The sequence below is a fragment of the Manis pentadactyla genome, chromosome 9, assembly GCF_030020395.1.
Source record: "Manis pentadactyla isolate mManPen7 chromosome 9, mManPen7.hap1, whole genome shotgun sequence".
In the NCBI taxonomy this organism is placed as follows: Eukaryota; Metazoa; Chordata; class Mammalia; order Pholidota; family Manidae; genus Manis; species Manis pentadactyla.
Window position 1 is genome coordinate 125,597,288 of NC_080027.1, and position 6,000 is coordinate 125,603,287.

The 6,000-nt window shown below is 54.0% G+C and overlaps 1 long non-coding RNA gene across 1 annotated transcript; it reads left to right on the forward strand.

Annotated features, from left to right (window-relative positions):
- Positions 1–2,176: 2,176 nt before the first annotated feature.
- LOC130684986 (uncharacterized) lies at positions 2,177–4,943 on the forward strand. Its single transcript, XR_008999461.1, has 2 exons — positions 2,177–2,610; positions 4,812–4,943. It is a non-coding gene; the product is annotated as an uncharacterized LOC130684986 (long non-coding RNA).
- Positions 4,944–6,000: the final 1,057 nt, after the last annotated feature.

The window sequence follows — 6,000 nt, forward strand, 5'->3', positions numbered from 1 at the left end:
TCTCTGCCACTTCACAACGAGGATCACCGTCGGTCCAGTTTCCAATAATACGTTCCTCATCTCTGCCACCAGAGTGGCCTTTATCAGCCACATTTCCACCAACTTGACCTTCAGAAGGGCAGTCATTATTTGCCAAGTCGGCTGAGGCTTCCTCTCCAGCTCTGTTTTCTGAGCTTTCACCAGAATCTCCTTTAAAGGCCCGTTAGCAATTTTGAATTTTTTTCTAGCAGACATTTAAAAACTTTTCTAGCCTCACCCATTACCTGGTCCAAAGGCACCTGTACATTTGTAGATACTTGTTTACCTACTTCTTGGCAACAATTTCTGTCTCAGTTCAGGCTTCTATAACAAAATACCATACATTGGGTGGTTTATAAAGAACAGAAATGTGTTTCTCGCAGTCCTCCAGGCCAGGAAGTCCAAAGTCAAGCACTAATCGCATGCAGGGAGGGCTCCCCTCTCTAGGCCTAATCACTTCTAAAAGCTCTTCATACCATCACTTTGGGGGGTAGGATTTCAGCATAAGAATTTGTGGGGAGTGGGAGGGACATGAACTATGCAGCCCCCCCCCACGGCCAAGTCCACGGAAGGCTGAATTCTTTGCAAATAAGCTCATCTGAGGAGTCATCTTCTGGATGCCTGACTGATGTTTGGGGTCTGGGCTCCTCTGCCCTCATTGTGAATTTACAATACGCCAATAAGCAGATGTGCATAATGTCAATGAGCAGATCCAGCAGTGGCCTTGACAGACCGCCCGCCCAGCCCCTTGGCTCTGGGGACGGGACCTAAACATGCATTAGACCAATCAACAGTGTGGGACCGCAGGTAAGCCCAAGGCGACAGGTAAAAGGGCTGTAGGCATTGGGAGAGAATGCCGCCGAGGCCCTGAGGTCTCCAGGTGGGGGCAAGGGCGAGGTCTCTTCTGCTCTGATAGTTCCTTAAGTCCAGCTAAGGACGTGGCCAACCGGAAGTTCTCCAGGGCGGGTTTGTGCATGGGGAAGATGGATGACAGGACGGCCCCACACGTAGTCGGATCACCACTGCACTCTGAGATGGCCCACAGGATAGGTCAGGAATGCCCACCTTTGGGGTCCAAAGGTGGAGGTGGGCTGCCCTCCGCTGGCTGCTCCGGGGGGGCCTCCGGCGCCCCAGAACTAGGCGATCAGCTTTGCCTCTGACACTGGCTGTCAAGCCCCGGGACCACCTGTCCTCCAGAGCAGCCACAAGGTGGGGAGGAGGCTGGATGCAGCCCATGGGAGAGATACCGGGGTAAAAGGCAGAGGGCTGGAAGCCAGAGGCAGCTGGCCAGGAGGCACCCTCTGGGCAGTGTAGGGTAGGCAGGGCGGGTGGCTCCCAGAAAAAGGAGGGGCACCCAGTGGCTGATGGTGCCTTGTGGGGAGGGGTCTCGGCGGCAGGGAGTGGGCCGCGTATTCGCCCGCGCGGCGCTGCGCGGTCCCAGGAGACAGCAGGTGGCGCTGTGGGGCCGGGGCCAAAGGCCCGAGTTCCCCTTCCGCGCCTCCCGCACCCACCTCCTGCCCCCGTGGGCCCCGAGCATCTTTATTTCCCGCGCGCGGGCGCTCGCCTCTAATCCCCAGACAATAGCTTCTCCCCTGGAGGACTCGCGCGCCAATAGGGCCCTGCGGGGTACCACACCGTGGGAGCGCCCCGAAGGAAGAGGCCCGTTCGGGTGTTTTGTCGTTTCTGTGATGGCCGCGCGAGGCGTCCGGGGGGCGCTCCGGGGAGCGCACTCGGCGGGAGCAACGGCGGCGGGGCCCAGGGTGTGATGGGACACGGCGGCCGCTCCGGAGACCCACCCCCTCCGCCCCCGGGAGACCTTGCAGCCCGTCTGCGTCACCTGAGAGGCTGAGGACGGGGAGGGCCCCGAAGGAGCCAGGCCGGGGGTTGAGGACAGGCAGGAGGGCCAGCGGGGCTCAGAGCTGCTCGCGGTAGGCGCGGGAGGAGTCCCCGAATCAATGGCTCGGAGGCCACGGGCCCCAGACCTAGGCCAGGAGAGCGTGGTGGTGGGGAGGCAGGATGGAGATCCCCGGGGGTCAGCTCCCGATGACCTCCGCGCCCTCCCCCCGTGCAGCCCTCATCTAAGCCCTTGCCCCCCGCCCCCGCCCCCGCCCGCACTCCTCCCCAGGACCGGAAGCGTTGGGGGCAGCTTTTAAAAGGGCTCCCTGGCCCCACCCCCAGTGGTCTTGACTGAGCCGGCCTGGGTGGGACCTGGGAATCTGTATTTGGATAGCCCTTCAAGGGGTTCAGAGGCCACACGCAGCCGGGCTTGAGGATCTCGGCGCCAGTGCCGCCTGTCGGCCAGTGCCCACCCCCACCCTGCCCTCCTGGCGGGGCAACCCTTAGCTGCCCTGAGCTCCGGGCCCCACCCGGCAGCTGGCGCTGCCTCTGAGCAATCCTAATGGTTAGAGAAGACTTCCTGGAACTTCCTATTTCTGTCCCCTACAGTCATCCAGAGCAGGTCTAATCCCTCTTCCGCGCGACAAGCCTTCGGAGATTTGGAGGCAGCTGCCCAGCCTGTCTGCGCCTGCTCTTCTCCAGGACAGACGTTCCCTGGCCTGTCAGTGGTTCCTGACTGGGGAACGAGGAAGCCCAGTTAGGCCATTTCACCAGATAAGGAGAAACACAGGTGGAGGCGGGGGGGTGCGGTCCAGGGGCCAGAGAAGCAGATGGGGACTTGAAACAGGTCAGTGGGACAAAACTGAAGGAGCTTCCTCTGAGAAAGACCCTTACCCCGCCTGGGGCCTGGCTCCCTCCACCAGAGCCTTCCTTTTGAAAGTATCATTCATGCCTCAGGCACTCTTTCTGTGCCATGGATCATTTGAAGTCCTTAAATGTATTAAGTGTTGACTCCTCACACTAAGAGGTAGATGCTCTTATTATACCCATTCACAAATGATTAAACTGGAGCAAAGAACCAAAGCACAATTTAGGAACTGGCGTACAGTCAAATGGTGGAATAGGACATAAACACAGGGAGCTGGGTTCACACCTACCCCGGCACCACGCACCTGACACTGTCATCTTTGGGAGAAATTGTCATATGTCAGGAGGTACGAGGTGTGGTGCTAGGATCGTAGCAATGGCTAACGTCTATTGAGCACATACTATGTGTGAGCACTGGTCTGCATGTCTTACATGATCCCTATACCAGCGCCGAGACATGGCTATATTATCCCTTTATTATAGAAGAGGAAACTGAGATCCAGTGACTTATTAAAAATCACTGGCAGGTGGCAGGGCCAACAGAGGACAAGCCGGGTGACTCTGGGCCAGCCTCCTGCCCTCTGGTGTCAACCTCTTACTTGTGAAGAAGTTGGCCTAAATTCTAGAGAAGTGCTTCTCAGGCTTTAATGTGCATCTCCTGCGGATCTTGTTAAAATGCAAATTCTGAGTAATTTTGGGCGGGCCTGAGATCATGAATCTCTTGCAAACTCCCCAGGAAGGTGGTCCTGAAGCTTCTTGTCCTGGGACCACATTTGGGCGGCCAGGTTTTAGGGGACCTGCCCAACTCTGTTGTTCTGAGTTTATGGGCTTAGGAAGACTCATCCCAAAGGCCATGAAAATTCAGGAAGCAGATTATAGTGAATAAAACCCTTTGTGGGAATTTTCCTTGCCTGGACAAGCCCTTGGTACCTTTTCTGAGGCACTGGCCCAGAGTCTTCTACATTTCTACTCTGTTGACCTCAGCCTGACTCCTCCAGAGGGCCCAAGGGCTTGGTCCTGGCCCAGGCGGGTTGCTTCTTCCTGCTGAGGGGGTGAAGGGAAGTCCTGGGACCCCCTGCCTCCTGGGGACCCCCATGGGTCCCACGACAGGCCCGCTGCCTAGTCCTTCAAGACTGTTTATAGATATCCCTCATCTTCTGGGCACATGGTAGGGTTGTATTTCTCCTCCCCCCTTGAAGTTAGATGTGGCCACATGGCTTGCTCTGGCCTCTAAATTGAGATGAGAAATGACTCATGTCCCTTATGGGCGGAGCTCTTTAAGAGCTGCTGCTGAGTCATCTCCCTTTTCCCTGACACAGAAAGTATCATTCATCCATCTCGTGCACTTACCCTGGGCCACGGACTATTTGAAGACCTTAAATATATTAACTTACTTGATCTTCACAAAAACGCACATGCAGTCAGTGTTATCATGATGCCCATTTACAAATGATCAAATACATCAAGGTGGAGCCTCTGGGAACCTGGATCTGTGAGTACCACAGTGAGCAGAGCCTCCCTGGCCGGCCTAAGTAGGGTGTTTGGTATGTGTGGATAACCTCTGCAGTGTTAAGCCTTTGGGATCTGTGGGGGCATTTGTTAGTGCAGCCCCACCTAGCCCATCCTGACGAATACCGCTAAAGTCAGCCATGACAGGGGGCTATCACCCTAGGTAAGCTGCGTCCAGTGCTGGCAGACCGGGACTCTGCAAAGTCAGGATCATGGCCTGTCAAATAACTAAATGCTTACCCCTGGGATCCTTTTCTACCTGAAGGTAGCAGGGGTTTCCCTGGGGATACTCCATGTGCCCCTGTTTTTCCAGCCCCCATTAGAAAGAGAGCTATGACCCGCTGATTCACCATGCTGTCCCAAGTGCCTAGCCCGGAGTGTGGCTCACAGAACACTTAGTTCACGTGTGACAGGACTTACTCTGATGTTCCTTTCCATGAATCTCCCTGTAGGTCACATTCAAGGATATGCCAAGAGTTATCAGCTATACTTTGATTAAAAAAAAAATAGCCTTGTACTTCCCTCCCCTCTCTTAGCCCCCCACAACCCTCTGCCTTGAGCCATCTGATAATTTCTTCTAGTCCCAGGCTGGACCACTCAGAGCGTCTCTGCCTGATCTTGACAATGGTGTCATAGAGGAACTTCTTAGTTATCAACTACTACTTGTGAAAATACAGAATCCTCACTGTGAAGCAGTCAAAAGTCAAAGGCAAGTAAGAAAGAATGTCAGCCATAACCCCCTCACCTAGAAGAAACTATTGTTGATGCTGTTATGTTATCCTTTCTTTTTGCCTCTATGCATCCCCCACCCCTTGCACGATTTTAGTGAGATCCCATAAATGGTTGCTTTCGAGAAGGAGAGGGAAGGGCCACCTACAAATGTCAGAGCAGTCAGGGGGCTTATGAATCCCCCAGACAACCTCTCACATTACCAGTGAGAATGCTGCTTTAAAATATCCTGGGTGCAAATGTGTGTAAAGTAAAGACAGATGTCTGGCAACACCCACACCAAGCTAAGTGATTGTTGTCTCTGGGGTGGGGGAACTGGATGGGTGGTGAAAAGATGCTTTTCATATTTTGAATTTTTTATAGCAAAAATGCTTTCAAGTATGAATTGCATCTAAAACACATTGTTCAAGGAAAAGAAAAATTATGAAATAGAAGGCATCAGTGTATCCAGGTTTAATGACTATTACTGGCAGGTTGGTTAAGGCCACCACTTCTGCGGGTGACTGCCAGTCTGCTGATGTTCTTTTGACCCTTGGCCCAGGGTCCCCGAGAACAAGGGTCATTCCAGGGCAGCCCCTTTGCTCCTACAACATGGGCATCCAGGTGCCAAGATGCAATGGGAAAAGGGAAAATTCTGCAGGCCCCAGCCTGAACCCTGGGCCCACAAGTCTCATCTCTGCCAGACCCAAGCTAGGATCAAATGCCTTCAAGCCCAGACTCAGCCCCATCAGAGAGGGGGCAATGGGTGCTCTTAAGACGAAAGGGATCCCTGGTGAATCAGGAAAGTTATTGGGCTGGAAAGTGATTAAAGGGCTGAGTATGGGAGGGGATTTCCACAGAAAGAGCCAGGCCCAGGAGCAAGCCTGGGCAGTCTATGGTGCAATGGTGCCCATAAAACCCAAATCCTTGGAGACTTGAAACCTTGATCGTTTTTGTTTTTTTTTTCTTTCTGTTTCCCTTTAGAAAAACAGAGATCCCAGGAAACCCCAAAGCCCTAGAACAGAGGGCTCAACATCAAAGGGGTACAGGCTGGTCAGGAGA